Source organism: Osmia lignaria, chromosome 13 (assembly GCF_051020975.1).
Source record: "Osmia lignaria lignaria isolate PbOS001 chromosome 13, iyOsmLign1, whole genome shotgun sequence".
Taxonomy (NCBI): domain Eukaryota; kingdom Metazoa; phylum Arthropoda; class Insecta; order Hymenoptera; family Megachilidae; genus Osmia; species Osmia lignaria.
In genome coordinates, this window is record NC_135044.1 from 6,792,223 (window position 1) to 6,812,129 (window position 19,907).

Consider the following 19,907-nt stretch of genomic DNA (forward strand, 5'->3'; position numbering starts at 1 on the left):
AACTTTTTTTTTTTTATTTTAAATTACTGAACAATTTTTAATGAAGAGAAATTAAACGGAGAAATTAAAATATTTTTTTCTGCGTTTCTTCTTTTAATTCTTTCGAATCCTTAAAAATTGTCTATCTCACAGATTTTACTTCCAAAGTTAATAAAACATTTAGCTTGTAGCTGTAAATTAATGAAAGTAATTTACAAATTAGTAATTTTATAATGTAGAAACTCCAAAAAGAATATATTTTAGTTAAAATCCAAGAAAAAAAAAATTCTAGAAAAAGTATTCATATAACCGTGCATAAATTATTTGAGTGCGTTATTAGCATTACATTCGAAAATTCGTTCACACGGTATTTTAGATATCATTTCCTTATTAATTGCCATGTGAAATCTTATTCCCTTGTCAGTCGGTCGTTCTATAAATTCCAATACGCAATAATGCTAATATATTTTAAAAGGAACAACATTCTCAGCGAAAAAAAAGGATATTCATTTCATTAAGTTATGCAAATCGGCCACCTACTGAAAGTTCCGTGCATTCGACGTAACACGTGTATAATCAAATATTCGCAATGCAAGATTTCGCTATCTCTGTGTGCGTGTGTCGTTTTGTTATATAAACTTCAAATTCATAAAAAAAGAGAGAAAGACCACGCTGTCGCCTTTTCGGGTCAGAATTTATGACGGAGTCAAAACAACGCAGACAGACAATTTTTCGGTAACACACACGTGCCGATTTAGAGTGGCTCGTAAATGTTACTCAACTTCAGAGACACTGGCTTAATTCAGATTTCATCAGTTAAGTCGTTCAAAAATCGAACTGATTATCATAAAAGAAAAAGAAATTACCGATTTATTATTCCTGTAATTTACACATATTTTACCCCTTTCCCTAAACAGGACCGTTTTATCCATCTCTGTTTTATGGTAATCCAAAGATTTACTTGGCAATTCTTTATATTCCGGTGATCATAGATGGGAGAACGTAAAAAAAACGGGGATATTGTAAATTGAGACATATTCTCATAGAAATGTGCAAAGCATGGCGGACGTAGAGAACGAGTTAATGTCAGAGATTAGAGGTAATCCGTTCTGGTTGGCAATCGTCGAGCAAGACCCTCGTTCACAGTTTCGATCTAGATACTGCACCAGCAGACCAAGGCACCACTTTCCTTCCCCTCTTTTTTTTTTTCTTCACCTCTTTTCACCCCTTTTCCTAGGCAGGATATATTAGAAGGAATTATGGAGAACGTTTCAAGTGACGCAAGCATTAAGGCTACGCAAGCTCTTAAGTACCTAGTGCCAGCGGTAATTACACTAATTACAGACTCGTTAAGATTCTTTATAAATACCACGCTTTTGTTTCCCTTTTCTCCGAAGTCTTTGAGAAAAATGTTAAGAAACAAGTTGGCAAAGATTTACCCCGCTCTGAGAGCTTCTTCTTCACTTCTATCTGGTTTCCTTCTATTTCTTCTTTTTCTCACAATTTTATTTTTAATCGTGATTGATCCATTTTTGGAACGTTTTACAAAGTGTTGCCAAAGTTAAAATTTTCATTTAAGATTCTGCATTTTTAATTCTTTTTTTCAATTTTAAATTCCATTAAATTTATTTATTTCACGACTTTTACCAAAATCAAGAAAGTTGAATGACATATTATTAACATTTCCTGTTCACCACTTTTACTTTTAATGAATCGATTTATACTCTTTATCACCGATTAATATTTTCAGTAATTTCGATCAGACGTGTCATAAATAAAAGTCAATAATTAATTCTGGAATATTAATTCGAGGTTCTCGTGCAAAAATTATGCATCCATAATTAAATAGAAACAGAGTTTCTTTAAACACTTTCACAAGAAACCTTGTGTATCTTAAATAAAGCAGGACAAATATTTAAACTATACTACGGTTATGTACGAAATTGTTTCCTTTTAAACAGTGAAGAAAGAATTGCTTATTGCAAACTTGCAACAATTTTTCCAGATCAAGTGTACACTGTTACGGTCATTCACTTTTTGGAAGTGAAATCGGTCAAGTGTTTCGTTATATGGAATTTATGAGAATACCCTGATTCAAGAATCTCAGTTAATTATTCATGCGTTTCACATAGAACGAGCTTGTACATTTTGAAATTCCGTGATAACCAGTTTAGTGAAAGTGGATAGAGAAGTGACATGTCAGGAAGTAACAGTAATAAGAGAATTTTGAAAATGAAATATGCCTAGTTTTTATAGTTGGTTTCTAAAAAATTTCTAATGTGTTTTCTACGTTCATTTTGCAACAATTTTATGAATCTGAAAATTTGAAGTAATTTACATTTAATTTTTGTCATTTCTTCATTTGCGAATTTTAAATTTCAGGGTGTTCTTTTAAATATTATTTTTCAAATTTATGCAAATATATGCAGTTATACCTAATGTTATAACAATGACATTAAAGGAAAATATTAGTATGGCAACTAAATTTATTATCTTTCTTCGTATTTTGATTAAAAACAACTGCTATCTTAAACGTTTATTGCAATTAGTCTTGCATAGATTAAAAGAGAGGTGTGCTTAAAGAATTCACAGTACGAAAATTCTTTTGGTAAGCAAACGAGAGAAAAGAAACAAAATTTCGCATCTATCCAAACGGTTGGTTTGGATTTCACGATGAGAGTCGTTGGGGGAAAAAAGGGAAAAAAGAAAAGGAAATTTTCGTCTGAGCGAAAGCAGCGTGATTGGCGGAGCGTTAAGCCTCGAAACGTCTCACTAAAAAGTACTTTGTCTCCTTACCTCCTCGAAAATTTTCTTCTTCTGCAAGATAAGGAGCGCTGATGAACGCCGAACGGGTCGCTGACGAATGTCTCGTCGCTTTGATAATTTGAGCGGATTTTCCTTTGTATAGGATAAGGAGGAACAAAGCTTCCATGGGGTGGTGTTTTAAAGTAACTGAACCGAATATTTTTAAGCTCTTTACGTGACAGTCCCTAACACACTATGTAATGCCAAGTTGTTATTTCTGTAACTATTGAAAATGCCAGAAGAATATTTTACCCGAATGTTGTTTGACTTGACAGGGGGAAATTTAGAAGCTTATTCTTCCGTAATTGATCGTGTTTGCTAATGACATCTGTTAATTTCTCATCGAACGTAAGGAGATCAAAGACGGTATCCGTGAGAAAACTAGGAAAATACGAGAACCCGCATACGGAATTCGATGTTATAACGTTACAACTCGTTACACTGTCTGGCATCAGAAGGCTTCATTGTGTAGCTTAGCACTTTAGACATTGTAGACTGATGCCTCAGCTTAATTGGAGTGTTACATACTCCGTTTTCCCTCAGCCACCCCCCGTATCCCGTTAGTGTTATAAGCAGTAGTCCATGGAAGTACTCATTACTGAACTTGTTACCGATATCACGATGTGTTATTAACCGAAGATTTTAATTATGAACGTGTCAGTTGGATCGATTCGAAAGATTTCATCTGATCCATTTATTTCTTCCGTCAATTCAATTTGTCGGTCATTGTAATTGATTTACTAACCCTGACTAATTGTTATGAAAATGAGAATTATATTATTGATTCGAAGTTTCTTGAATTTCGCATTAAAATTGCATTATGATAATTAATTTTTTAAAGAGAATATAAAGAAATAATTTCTATAATACCCTCTCCGTATCTCATTTATATTCAGCTTAATTTTCAGCATGTTTTTAATGCAATTTTATTATAGAATTAAACAAACAAAGGGCTGCATGCACGATAATATATATAGATTGTTTTTGTACAATAATCATGTATAGAAACGCGTGACAGCAGTCGCTTTTTGCTCGAAGCTCAACTTGAGAATAAAGCGAAAGCTTAATACGAGCTTAACAACATGAATAACACAGGCAATTATCGTAATACTCGATTATCCCAGTGCTTGCATGCTCGTATCCATAATCTCGGCCTCCAAATGACGATTTATTACAACTTCGACCATTCACGTTGCTAAAAAGCTTCGAATAAATTCCTTGGAATTACAAAAACAAATTGTACCAATCGGTGTTTCATCTGCTCCTAAATTAACCTTTGGATTACGGACCATGGAGATAGCCACAATTTTAATTTAATTTTGTATTTCATATTATTTTCATTTTTTTATATTTACGTATGAAACTCTTTCGTTTAAAAATGATACATTTAACTTCTAAATGTTTTGTAAATTTATTTTCGATATTGGTTGAAAAATAACGAACGCGTTTTATATTTTGTAGCTATTAATTAATTTTTAACCCATAACGAAAACGTCGAGGGTCGTTATTCATTAAATCTCGCAATTATTAGTACTTGTTAATTTAACACCCTTAATCCAGTCTAGAAAGGTTACCTTTCAAAGTAAGACGCAACAAAACCACGTGAAACTTCAAACGAAACGATTTTTTCTTTTTTCGAGTGAATTTGAACTTGTGCGCGAAGGTCGCATTAATCCTTTCGCTCTACCCCCGGTAGACTTAAAAAAAAAAAGGAAGAAGGAAAAACTGAAAAATGAAAATGAAGAAAACAAGGAAAAGAAAGGTCTGCAGACGCATAATTAGAGAGTAGGTACGAAGGACGTGTCTCGAGGTATCGTTTACTGAAAAAGTGCTGAAATTCGGGAGTGGGCTGTAAGGGTGCGACCTACGACGACTTCGAGGTGGCGGCGTGAAGGGTTAGGGGATGGGCGAGCAAGAGAGAACGACTACGACGACGACGACGACGACGACTTGCTTTAATTAAATGCCCGTAATTGCGTTTCCCGCTAATTACCACGGCTCTCCGAGGAACGTTATACTACGAAGTCGAAAAAAAATTCGGGAACCTGCTGAACTTTGTTAAGTATTCTTTTTCTTTTTTCTCTCGTCTGAAGGTGTTCGAGAAGCTGGCTGCTTATAAGCGCCAAGTTCTCTATCGTGTTGTAAATGAATCAACGTCGTCTGCTTCTCGTCAGATTTTCAATTGGCGATTTTATATAGCGTGTATTTCTTCTTTTTTCTTTTTTTCTTAATACCAGTACTGTGAATAAGAGTGATTTAAAGCAGATTTTATCTTAGAAATCCTAAGGGAGGATGAACAAATTTTTAACTTCAATCTTTTTCATGAAATAACTTCTCGATATTAAAATCCTGTTAGCATTGTTATTTTCCCAGCAATGGGATTTTATATTAGAATATTCCAATCTTGCTTCTAGCCCTCGTTTAAACACGGTACAAATGTGAGTGTAGGTTTACACAACCCTAGTTTACACGGTGCTTCTGTAGAACGAGTCTGCAGTGTAAATCGAGGGGTTACGTGAACTGCGAATGGATAGATAGTTAAGTGAGTACTTGCGAGAAAGTAGGTGGAGGTATTACGAATGTCCCTCTGGTGAGTGCTGGAAGTACTGGCGCGTACAATGTCTATAGAAAGCGTCAGCGCAAAGAGGAAAAAGCAGAAGAGAAAGGAAACAGTAAAAGAGACTAGGGTCGTGTGAAAAGCGAAAGAAAGTATATATGAAACAAGAATCTATGCTAGCTTAGTCACCAAATGTGAATTGATACTAACCAGACTCAAGCGTAACTTTTATACCTTTGTTTAAAAGAATTTATTTCTGTAAGATACCAAGGAAGTGAAAACGAACTTGGAAAACTTTCAAATACAGAAAATAGAATAATGTGAACGTATATGAAAATAATGTCGTTCTCTCCGTGGTCCGCCGTTCGAGGGTGAAAAGAAGGAAATAAAATTGGAAGAATAGTAACATCGGTTTTACAACGATTTAAACAGCAATGACACGAGCGTTCGATCCTGTCTGTACAAATTTAACATCGGACAATGAAAAAGGTTCGTCGTGAAAGTTTCATATGTACAGGACACAGGACTTACCGTGGTAAACGTTCGAATAGTCCATTCCAGCACTATCCAATATTGACACACCGGAGTAAAACAATGGAAATATGTTGCGCCTGCCGTCGAGGAGGAACGTAAACATTGAGTAAATTAGCATTAATCTGTTGGCGTTCGAATCAACATTGCTCAACGGTGCATCCATTGTAAATGTTTCGAAAATCACGGCAGCCCTTCGCCATGCTACGTCATTATTTTCTGTTTGTTGTTCGCTTAACTGTACACTATAATCTGATTCGAGGGAAATATTTTTCAACCTTATTTCGTCGTTTTAGGTATTGTCAAATTTTTACCTATAAAACTAGTAAATAGAAATTTCGATCCATAATTTTATCCCGTGATTTTAAATTATCGTAACTTTCATTTGGTAAGGTCTACAGAAGAATCTAAATGAAAGCATTTTAACCGCAATTATCGTAATAGAATCGTAACGATCGGGTGATTACATTTGTCTGGACCTACGTTGCGTATTCGCTGAAGAGATTTCGCGTTGGTAAACGAATTCCCGAAGAGCAAACATGATTGACATCTTGCCGAAGTTAGAGAGGAAGTTCACGCGTAGACACATGACGCGGCTGACATAAACTGTCAGACGTGACAGCAAGAGAACGAGCGGAGCGGATGGTGCCGACCACTGTACGTGATCAACGTGGCCAGCTCCTTGATTTCTGCTGTTACACTAGAACAGGGACGAACATTACGGCAATCTCTTCGAGTGATATATCGCGAGTCAAACAAACCAAGGCATTGGCGCGACACATTTCTTGAACCCTAAAACACACTCTCATCGAATTAAGTTCAGATAATTTCAATTAACAAATATTAAATTTTCATTTTCATTTTAAAATCAATTATTTTAATTGAAATCTCGTCGAAACGCGTTACCACACGTATCGTTGTACAATTTATCCGATGTACCGGATGTGCCGAATCATGTCGTAATGGAATACTGGCAAGCAACCGGAGAAACATTCAAAGAGTCCCGCAGATCCCTTGGGAGCTCGTTTACGGGCTGATATTGAAACAGGTAAACGGTGTGTTTCGACGACAAAGGAGACGCTCACGCACGAGCGGTTCACTGGGATTACCGTCGTTTTGTTTATTCGCAAACACGTAACAAAAGTATTCTTGGTAGGAACGAATCGTAGAGAGAAAAAGAGAGGATGCGTTTTCCTCGGTGTGTCCCTCAATTTATGTAAGTATGCCACTTACTCGTGCGATAGAGACACACACGTGCCGCTTTTATGAGGGAGGTAAGGTGTGCTGTACCAGAGGGGCCATTTGTGTTCCAACGCAAGCAACGATGATATTGTATGAATTGTATCCGCCAGCAGCCGATTGTACGGTAATAAGTTTCCGTGGGAATACCCGGCGAAAACAGAGGATATTTTATTCCGTTTTGCATCCAACCTACGATACGCGTTACCACCGCGTTTCGTCGTTGAACAGGGGATAATTCCATAGAATGTTACTCGACGTTCCAGGAATAAGAAGAAGTCAAATGTACAGATACAATCGTTCGACGTGAAAATCGTGCAATATCAATTTTATTTATTATTTTTTTATTTTCCTTCGATTCACGGACGGAAATAGGGATTTATAGGCATGTCGAAAGTTTCTCGGAGAATTTCATACAATAAAAGTTCCATACCCGGATGGAAACAGTGCAGAAAGCAAAGGCTACGCTCGATATTTCTTTTGTCCGCTCGAAAGACCAGGAATGCTTTCCGACAAACTTGACAATGACCTAACTGACTGCACAATATTACGAATCTGAAGTATTTTGACGAAAAGTTTCGATCGTGTTTTTCACTCGCCATCATAAGTTCACAATGGCTCGGATTTCTTCGATATCGAACTCTGATTTCTAGAGAATTGGACTATGCTTTTGCTGACAGCGAAAGTTTCCCCGTTGATTGCGTCCAAGTTTGCCTCTGAATTTTATTTTTCTTATCCTGCAAAGTTTATATACGAAAATTCAATAAAAATTTCCTTTAGAATAATTTACATACAACTTGAAATAATTTCAAGTATTATCTGCAAGAATTCAAGAAGCAAATAAATTCCTCTTCTTTCTCAATTTCATGATAACGGATATAGGAAAGTAGCAATATCTTGTACTATTATTTGACAAATTTCTTTCTGGACCAAAGAATGATGTAGCATAGAGACGATCGTACAAGTAACAGCATGAAATCTAAAGCATAAATCGTTGGATAAACTGGACCCGACGAAGCGATCAGTTCAACCTTTTTCTTATTCCTTTTCACGTCAGCGATCGTTGAAGTGTCGCACTAGGAAGGACTCGGGAAAGCAGTACTTCGTGAAAGTATCCTTACTGCCAGCGGATGTTCTACCGTCATACTGAATAAGATCACGAAATTTACGACCTACTTCTTCTGACGTAGTAGACCATCCTAATATCCACGGACGACAGTGCGATTGCTTTCTCATCCGAATCGGCTGTCCTAGCAAGCTACTGCTTGCTGAACCATTCGAGCCGTTAATATTGTACCGACCAGTCGGTACTGGCCATTCGTATTGGCCTTCCAAGTCTCCTTACTTCTCAGAAAAAAGAATAAGTCTTCGTTGATACATAGATTAACTTTGTGGTCTGGATTTTAGAATCTCTTCATTTTTATTTAATCGAAGCTTCGATTGGACTTAGAACTGATAAGATTCTAAAAAAGCTAGTGACACCTTTCTCTGTCAAATACTCAAAGTGTCATCGTCACTTTTAATATGGCTACTAATTTTGGCGGGAAACTCCTGTAACACCCCGTACATAGTACAGTTACCTGTATCCGGAGGAATAAAAATATTTCACCTCCAATTATCAATTTCTTTGGTGTTAGCGCAAGCGCAAAGTGGAATTTAATCGTTTGAGCATCATAATCGGTGCAATCAGCAGGCAGACAAATAGTAGCCACAGGGTATAGGCGAACGGATTTGCGGCAGAGCTCTAATATAACTCAGACCACCTGATAGTTTCATTACTCTAGTAAATTCGCCGCCCGTGGCGAACCCCTTGTATATCGTCCTTCGTGTCTGTCTGTGTAAGTGGTTACCCCTTTTTACGTGAGACGCTACGTATGAATGGTGTACGGTTAAAAGGGTGGCAAAGTAAATTGTAAGAGTATGCTTACTTTCTTCCCTCGCCTAACCGATAATTTTCTCTGCGGTACGTTCGAGAACAACAAAATATTCCTATGAAAGGAAATAAAAAGAACTGCCGATTTCGTTTTATTCATCTCTTTCGATTCATTTTTCCATGAAAAATCGTTCTTTTTACAAATATGCAGTGAGCTCGTGAATGCATATTTATGTACATATGTCACATGTGCATACATTTAACGCTGGCTATGTAAAAGCTTCGAAACGTTTTGATTTCTTCTTTTGGCAGAGGAAAGTGAAATAAATTTTCTGCTCTATATGCACGATGTTTAAAAATGTACGCGGAGTAATAAAAATGGATTTCAATACAAATGACAAATGGCAGTAGAGATTAGTAAATATCTTTTTTATGTGCACATTCGTCAAATGTAATATGCATGTAAGTTGTAAATTTAAAGAATGAAAAATTGAAACCTGTGGACGAAGCTTTCAAACATAGAATTTTATTTTTTAAGGATATAAGAATTTCAACTTGTCAGTGGTATTTCTATCGGAATGTTTTATGTGTCTAATTAAATACCTTTAATTAAATAATCGAATTCTAGAAAAATGTTAAAAATTCAATTTCCTCTGCTTGCAACGGGCGCGTCGACGGACTAATTTTCTTTTGACGAAGTCAAAACACTCGTTGAACGCCTTTTACCGCGTTAGACGAAAAGATTTCGGAGATAACATTAACGGTTGAATTCACTTTAATGCGGCGATGCGAATGAAAACCAGTTTCCAACATCCATCTCTGGCTGTTAACCCAAAAGATCGTTGAAAACTTTGTACATTAGCGCGTTTCGAACGCGCATACGTTTTACTTAACAGAGACGGCTAATGTAAACAGGCTTTTAACGTATGCTCCATATTCAGAACGAGGCGTAACTATTCCAGGCTATGACGGTTGATGTCCTATAGAAAATTTCACGAAAATATGAATGGTCGGAGTTTATTTTTATTAGAAGTCTTTCTTTTATGCATCGTACGCGTGTTTCTTTTTTTTTTTTCCTTACAAACCCACGCAAGCGAAAAGGTAGGCTTTCCCATCAGGAAATATTCTGCCTTTTGATGTTCGAAAGCACTTTGCCTGGGTAATGATATTACATACTGGCATACAGCTAGTACACCCAGTCACATGCACGAGGCATACTTTTACGTCATCGTTTACCACCTACGACTTCATATAACGAAGTGGTTTTGTTCTATGCATCAAGAACAGGCATCAGGGCAATTTCTCAGGGTAATGTGATGGTTTGTAACCTGAACAAACAAGAATGACACCGATTTGTTGGGACTAATTTAGTTCTTTATCTTCTCTTATGCGACATCTTATCGCATCTTTTCCTAGACAGAGAAAAAATAGTATGGTAACGAAAATGCTAAGCACTCGTTACACTTTAAGAAAGACAGATATTTTTTTTAAATTAAATTTTAGAAGTGATACAATAAGGTTTTCTATTGTTCCTCTTGGAAGAAGCCTGGAATGTTGTTTAATTACGGGACTTGAGCGTGTAATTATTGCAAGTTGACAATGATGCGTTAATTGTCTCATATTTGATTATTACCGTGGTGATGAAAGTTGGTCGTAATTCGCAGCTTCTTCGCGTACAGTCTAGCAACACTATCTCATAAAGATTTTAATGAAAGTACGTAATAAACGTCTATGAAATGTTCCGGACTGGCTCTCGGTGCCTGGCAAGATTTATTTTATGGCTGTACTTTTCGACAACGGCGTTAAATTCATTACTCGGAATACTTGAAGCCGGCGCGCGAATACGGCTATTTGCCAGGATTATTAGCGAAATTTCCTCTGATGTCCCAAACTCGAAAACGATACCACCTAATTCTACGGTTAGATAATATTATGGGGTTAGAATATCTAATAGCACGTTTAGATAAATATAGAAATTAGATTAGAGGTCGTATCAAATTTTCACCATCAAATAATTAAAATTATTTAATTTTATAAACACGTGAATAGTAGTATAAAAAATTAAATATTAAAATCACGAATACGTGACAGTGTTAAAATAAACATTTTTCGACTTTGGGTCAAAATTACCTGGAGTGGGCCAAAGTTATCTCAACTTCTGGTACTTCGTATCATTGATAAATAATTGACAGTATCCTCACTTTAATATTAATCGACACACTTCGAATTTATGAGGAGTTCTTGGTAAGTAGTATCCTGCAGTAGATTCTCCAGAGATTGTGGTTTAGTTTACAAATGGAGTTGAGGCTTACAGAGATACCATTGGGATTACTATCAAAGTAACACAGTTCGATATTACTATCGTGGGTATTAACTTTTTCAATCCGTTTCTGATTTTATATCATTTTAATATAATTTGCAAAACTGTCAATTACTCTTCAAAAATTAAAATATTCAATATCATATATTAAATACAATTTTTTTTTTTAACTCTTCTGCATTACATAATAAGAAGAAAATCTTGCACGTAGAATATTGAAAGTAATAATTTCTACAAAAAATATCTGCAGTACATGAAAGGTGCAGTGTGTTCGGTGAAAACCTTTGACCCGTGAACTATGTGGCCGTACCATACCACTCCAGTGGTCATGCGGAAAGTAATTTAGTTAAACCATCCCGTATACACAATAAAACGGTTTCCTATCATGCATATACTATATGCGCCGTTTAGAGGGAATTCTAAAATTCCATAATCATATACATAATAACCTCTGTCCAACGAGTTATTTTATTATGGTATAAAGGGATGCTTAACAGTTACTTTATTATATCCATTATTTTTCCCAGCACACCCCTAGGAAACATTACATATTTTTAAAACAATACATTTTCGAGCTGTGGCAATTAGTGAAAAATTGTAACATCACGGTACTATAAAAGTGTTGTAAAATAAAGTGTAGGAAATTTAATCTAACAAGTTGGTTCTCTATTTTTTTAATCAATTGTCTATGAGGGTTCGAAGGTGTTGTTACACTTAGGAAGTACAAACATCTTTTGACTTTCGGGTTACGAGGAAAAGCATCAAGCAAGGTGACCATGTAACAGTGGGTAAGGCAATTTCGACCCTTCGCCAGACGTAAAGAAGTGTTAGCCCAGCAACCAATGTTGTTCACGGTCCAATACATCTTATCGACTTTACTTCCTATCCCATCTACGTGGGAAAACTCTCATTCTTTTCCCCTCTCTTTCTTCCGCCTTCTTTTATTTCTATCTTCCTTCGGTCACCGTTTACATGCCGCTTTTCTATCCTACTTCTTCCTGGGATTATTTTTGTCTACGGCTTTAAATCTTCCCCCGGTACTTTCAAATAAAGTTTACGGTAGCGGTAGAGTTGATTTATATGAAGAAAAACGAAGAAACACGGGAAGGAAAGTACATATGCGTACGTTTCTGTATTTATGTACAGGGTGTTGCAAAAATAACGCTGATGGCTCGTGAACAATTTTATATATAAATATGTATTTACATATTAATTTTTCATATCTTTATTTAAATTCTGAAAACATTTCTCTTATATTCTTTTTATCATTCCCTCTCTCCATGGTCCGCCAGCCGGGGGTTAATTCAAGTAATTTATACGTTTGAAAATTGTTAAGGGGAATCAAGAATTCATTCTCATTTCTTGTACACGAATATTATACCGAATTCAGCCAAGTGGTAAGAATTCTTTATTCTAACAACGGTGAAGAATAAACGCAACGGACCGTCAACTGAACGGTTAAATTAGTTTGCACTTGTAGGGTGTACATCCTTTAACCTGTATTCCTTCCATTTTCGAGCGAGAAATATCGTGAATCTTGCTTTGCCCGAGAACGATCTAACTATTACACAAAGTCTTATCTTAAGGTATACACACCTCATAAAACAGGGAAGAGATACAGCCCTGGTTTAGTGTACTGTAAACTATTACACGACGAATGCACCCTCATTACCGCTCCAACAATTGTACTCGTATAACAGGATTTTCCGATTTACCAATTCCCGCGTAATCTATAAATTACGACGGCATAGTCTCGATAGAGTTATATGTATTATCGCACTGGAATTAATTATGGTGATTGCAGTTTGTAAAATATTTTCAACGTGTCATCGTTTAATCAGTGACGTGTTATATGTTTATTCAGTGGTCTAATAATAATTACTGTTTTATTAAGATAAAAAATAAGAAAATTTTATTTTTTTAGCGTTTCACATATAGTAATATTACCGGTTGAAAATTAAAATTGGAACTCTCTCCATGGTCCGTCGTCTGAGGGTTAATAATAATATTATTTTATTTCTTTCAATTTCCTCGTTTTACGTAAACTTCCTCTAGTAGAAACTATAAATTCTAATGTATCCTGTTCTTCTCGAAGTAACATCGTCAATTTCGTTCTGCAGCAACCAGCTGCATAGGTATTTGTGCGGTGTTTTCAATACGTAAACATTGCAGTATTTCCGCCAAATACGAAGCAACTTTTTACTTAAGTCGCTTCATTTAGTTGGCCATCCCGGTATATATTGGCTCGGGAAGTTGCTAGCTGAACTTTCAGCCTCGCTATATCCAGCCTCCTCTTAACTGTAGTAAGTTTTTATTTACTTAAAGTCGAAGGAGGATGTTTCAGTCAGCCATGGGAATATTTACTTCGCATCTTTCGATTTTCCTGGATCGTGCGTGAATGATAAAATTATAATGGATTGATCGTCGAGGTAACTTTAGGAATTTTTATAACTTGCAATATGAAAAAAATTTCAAGCCCCTAATTTGTTTCGATTAACAAATTAATAATTTTCTTCCAAAGTTTTCTAAATGTTCCCAACAATAAATCACTTAAGACTAATCTATATCTTTGAATCGTAGAAAATAAATGATATTTATCTCGTGATCTCAGACATGGAAGGATATTGACTTGGCTGACCTGAAAACTTAGAAAACATTCTCGAGAGGCATCGGCATTCGCTAAACGGTTACGGAATCTCTAACAAAAGACGGAACGATTTTGCTAAGCGTTGCGATCGTACGCCTTTCTAGCCACACGGTGAACGCATGGGGTGAGGCATAGGTCTGCGTTGTTCGCACAAGTATGCACCCATAAATGCCACAAGTTTGTTTATTTATGGCTAGGTGAGCCACGTAACTTAGGACACAACTACTTTTCGCCGATGTATTTATTTGTTATTCCAGCAACGTGGGTAACTGGGACGACCATCGTGTAGGGTAGGTCTCAAAGGCTGTTATTTACCGAGGGCCAACGGCCATGGTAGCAGCAGTTTCGCCGGGCTGCCTATAAATATGCGTAATGATATGAAACGGAACGTTTCCTTCTGGTCATGCGAGAAACGCTTCCTCGTCTTTCTTCCTTTCCCATTCTGATCCTCTTGCCGTTGGTATACTTCCTTCTTCTGTCTTGATATTCCTCGGCACAACGCCAGAACGAAAAACTTTCTTTAATTTTTCATGCCTCAATTTACAATTTTGGCAATATGTCCTCGCTTATCATTTAATTTTGCCATTAATTCATTTGACAGAGAATAGACGTCAACGTCCAAGATTTTATATCGCTCAATCTTCGTTTTCCTTTTTCGTTAATCGATTACCCGAATTCGTCAGCTTAACGGCAGACAACGTGTTAATTTGCAAGCGAGTGTATCTATTTCTTGGTCGTCACGATGTACCTCGGCTCATCTAGTAATAACATGTTTATCAGACGATGATGCGCGAGTATTAAGCTGAACGCACGCCTCGGGTAATTATGCAGCAACCTATCAGCAGAGAAGCACGGCTCGGTTAACATCATAGATATCGATGAACCGTGCCTCTTCTAGCTCGCCCCAATGGCCTCTTGCTCCTACTGTACATTATAGCCGATCTGGGCCACCCAATTATACGCTCATCTACGACCGGAGGATCTACGAGACGTACAAATTGATCTGTCTAGGAAATATCACGATAGCTATCGATACCATCATTATAAAATAGAGATACGATTAAGAAGATCAGTTCTATTCAAAAAAGTATAATCTACCTATAACTCTTCTGTATTAGAATTATTTAAAATCCAATTTTGATAATTTTCTGGAACATTTTCTAATTAATTATCCGGTTAAATAAATATGCAAGGGTAAATCTTAATTAGACACAGATAGAAGGAGTAGCTCGGCCGCAGATTTATTGAAGTCAGGCATATCTCCGAGCTGAAACTTCCATCTTTGGATACATTCCCTCGCTCTTTCTCAACCATGCTCACGAGCTCCGAACTTTACCACCCCTAACCCAGGCCTCCTTGTTTACACGAATCTGATTTAATCGAATTCGCCTTGATTCACCGATGCACCCCCGAAATTCTAAGTCGATCCATGCTCGTCTACGGTGTTCCGTGTCCTTAGCCGCCGTTGGCGCAGTTTGTCGAACAACGAAGATTGGTTAGATCGAGCAAATTCGTCCCGAATTTGCATGCTGTGGACTTAGGTCCGATAGACAGCGTAGGATGGTCGGATGCATCGAGGCTGAGGGAGGAAAAGGCCGCGTTTAACTAAACTATAGCTGTTACGATAGAATAGTTCGAATTCATAGTTTAACCACAGACGTTGTCGTACCGTGGAAGAGAGGAGTCAGGGAAACGGAGACAGAGATCCTCGGAGGATAAACAGAAAAGATATTGGGGGATTTAATAGGTCATATCCATCCCTTTCGCTTTAACAATTTTAAGATATTTTTTTTTTAAAGAATGCTCGTGTGCTCGATTTAATTTTTAGTATAACAATTTAAAGCTTGAAATCTTCTGAAAATAACAGTAAAGATGATTTATTCGTATTTATGAAATAAGCTATCTAAATTCTGTGAGAGTCGCCTTATTGATTACTGTATAAATGCACAGTAAAACGGTTCTCTGACAACCCAGCTAGTTTGAACCAAAATTATTAATAAATAGCTTACGCAGTTTTCTATAAAGTTCACCGGATATAGGATGAATGGTATTTGAAATCGTGTCAGATTAATGAGCAACAATCTGACACTTGAGTAAAATATCGTGCTAAGCAATGAATAAATAGTACATTTAATAGGATTTCCAATTACGAACACATTACTGGTAGCTGGATATACGCTCTTATGATTGAAGCGAACCTTTGATATGCAAAATATTGATAATCCCTACCTTCGACCGATAATGGCACGTTTCAAACTTCCATCAACCACTTAAGGATAATCCCATTATTGCAGTGTCTAATATGCAAATCGCCTGCTTTTTCACAGCCTATTTATTTATCGCTTTCTCCTTTCTCAATTACCAAATTGAATGTTTCCAATATCTATTTTATTATTCCATATAGTTGTAAAAAGCAGACCCGTATTTGTTAATTTTAATTTTCAAAATACTTCAGAGAAAAATAAAATGAAATTCATTGGATAGTGTAATTAATTCATTTCTTCTGCTCTCGTTAGTTAGGAGTCTTCAAGTAAAATAGGTCGAAGATTTGAGAAGGAAGTGATGAAATCTATGTGATCATGTCGGATAAGGTTTTTAATTAAGTAAAGTTTCTACTTAAACACGATTCGCAAAGGGATATTAATGAAATTGCTGAAGAAGTGGAATGTCAACGCGATAAGGAGACTTGGAATAAGCTATCCCCTTGTTCATTAGATCCGTGAAAACTGTTCCACTACAGCTGAAAATTATTTAGTTTCTCCAGGTCTGTTAAATCCTCTTTTAAGGATTTAATAGTACCACTGTTCGAGGCATTGGTAATTTCAGTAAGAAATGAAATGAATTTGTTTTATATAAAAGTTTTATATATTGAAAGAAAATTTTTAAGGGAACAGTGTAAAATTTAGAAAATAAAAATAATATGAAATACAAAATTAAAAATAAAGGGTTAATTCGATGACGAAGGGGTCAAAATTGCAGGAAAATGTTAAGAAAGCTCGGGTTATTTTCCATGTCCCCGTCTAAGGAGGATTCTCAAATATACATAGGTAGATATCGTATCGAATTTCCCTAGCGAACACCAAAAGCAGTACCAACGACGAAGGGTTTGCATCAAGTGAATAAGAAGCCTCTCCGAGGACGTGTCTGTAGGTACACCTTACGTTTGTTCGGTCCAAACGTGTACTCTGTAAAACTAAAGTCAGCAAAAGGTGGCAGAGAAACAGGAATGATTCGTGCTACGTGACACAGGTCTCCAGTGTGTCTTCGAATTCTCACAGATGTAAAAATCCCCTGAAATTCAAATTGCACTGACACACGAGAGCTAGGAAACGCAGGTCCCTTGTGAATGATGTTTTCGCCGTTGAAGAGGATGCTACAGACACTTTAAGAAAATTTGATTCAATAATTTAAATACGTTGGCCCTGCGGCTTTTACAAATTCCTTCTTATATATAAGGTAGATAGATATTTTGGAATGTTTTCTCTGAATGGGATATACGTTTATTTTAGGCAAATAGAGATCATTGGGATAACTTGGTCCTTCTTCGAAAGCATTACTGAATTTCATTTCTCGAATAAAACTGAGTTATAAAAAAATTTTTATTACTTTATCTTAAGCAGTTTTCTTACCATTTTTCCAATATATGTATTCGAAGAAATACCCCTGTGTTTCAGGATACCTTTCAGAACGTGGTATATCTATCTTTTGTTTCACAGAAAATATCCCAACTCCCTTGGAATAAAACCGAGTGTTAAATCATAAAATAGAGGAGGGAAAAGGATATAAACTAAACTGTTTCATGGTCGTCGATAATACAGGTGTACTTTTTGCGTATCCCTTTAGCTTGTACGTACAAACGATTTACAATCTCCCCGGTCATCCCTTTCCACCATTTTCTTCTCTCGTCACTATTTCTTTCTTCCTATTCTCTGTTTCTATCCAACATCGGGAAGGCCCCTATGGGAAGTTCGTGAACCTTCCCGTTTGCAAATCCCTTTCTGTGCCTCGACGGAGCAAGAAATGCAACTCTCCTTAGGGAATTAATTGCGCCGTAAAACGTAGATTCAAATCCATGCTTTAAAGGAGAAGGAAAAAAGATAGGCAAACGAATGGTAAGAAAGAACGGGATGAAAGGAGAAAGATGTTAGCTTCCTTTTCTTCAGTCGTCCGAAAGGTTCTCCCAAGATGGTTCTCATCTCGGCTGCAATCAGTGTCGTAAATTGCTTGCAATCGCCCCTGCAATTAATTCCGTCTCATCCTCTCGGGATTTATTATTCTCAATAATACTGTAATATTCTTGGACGCAAGGACAGATCGCTGTCTTCGCGGCTACGTTTTCTTACTGGGCCAACGTAATATCTCTTCGCCATTTTTTCTTCTCGACAATTCTTCTTAATAACGTGATTCAATATTTAAGATTAATCTATGTAAAAAAAAAATTGTATTCGATATCTTTTTGACATAGTAAATGGAAGGCTTATAAGGGGGTCTCCAGATCTTCCCTTAATTAGGCACTCTGTAACTTTCTTGCGTATGACAGTGGTCCCCAAGTGATTAATGGAAAAAAAAAATTTGATAGCGTATATATAGTTAAACGAGACGGACTATAGATTAATCAACGTCGATTAAATTTACGAGAGCGTAATTTAGAAAATTTCCAGCGAAAAGTCGTTCTAAGCTCGTACGTGTGTCTACACCGGTCTCATCCATTTGCACGCTGGCTGAGTTTCTCTTCGCAGGAGTTAATTAGTAACAAACAGTCATGGACTGTTCGCGCCTAACTTTGTTTCGCTCAATCTACAGTCGCAATCCAACCGTTGCATTGGCCAGAAACCGTGCAACCGACCAATTTCCGACACCTATCCTATCATTTGTAACGCAAAACGAAAACACAAACGGTTCTTTCGTTTTCCTTTCTTTTTTTTTAAATTATGATTTCTGAGGCCCGGATGCTGTTGAACCTTGGAAAGCATCTTTGGTGATAAACTTGGTTAAAAAATTAAAATTTATTGGAAATAATAGAGGGGGGCGTGTATTTCTGGCGTGAGAAAGTTTGCCATGCCTGTCTTAACAATCAGAGCGCAAGAAGAATGATGAAAAATTGCGAGGAAGGTGAGAACGAGCAAATGGAAGGGCGTAACAAAGGAAGAAAATGGCGAATAACGCTGGTCTTTCTTCTAGCGAAAGAAGAAGAAGAAGAAAGAGAAAGTTGAAATACGAAGTGGCCGTGAAAAGTGCGAGGGCTCGTTCAAACTTTTACATCAGAGAATTCTTTCTAGGTTCGCGGGAATATCGGTGATAAAGTTATAAACTTTTTGGAAGGACTTGCCACCGGCTAAATAACTGCTTACTCTCCCCTACTCCATTTCTACGCGACATCTAACGACCTAACTAAATTTTCTTTTACCGTGAAAGCCATGACCGCTTTCGACAATTAATTTTCTTCCACTGTTGTAATAAAGAAAGGAGAAATGAAAGTTGTACGGTTGAATTATACGGTCGGATTAAATGTTATTTACTGGAATAATTGAATTTATGGCGATTATAGTTTATTTTTCTAATTTAATCACCCTTGGCATAAAATTGGGAACGAACGAGAAAATATTTTTTTAAATTTATGTTAAGAAATTTAACCCTCGAACGGCAGACCATGGAGAGGGTTAATATTCATCCTTATAACTCTTCTTCTCTTTTTTGTATTCGTTCTATATTTTTTCTTTTTGAATTTTTATCTTTTAATATCCACATTCCGCGATGAACATAGTGTTATTATTTCGAATAGAGGTCGATGACTTAATTTCACGGGAATACGAGATTTTTACGATTGAAAATACCAGGAATTTCTCCCTTCACTTTTGTTTGCTACAAAGGAATCGTTAAAATGGTACGAATAGGGGTGGAATGTCGGTATTCAGTCGCAAGGTTTGGACTGGGTCACGTCACGAAAGCTTTGTCG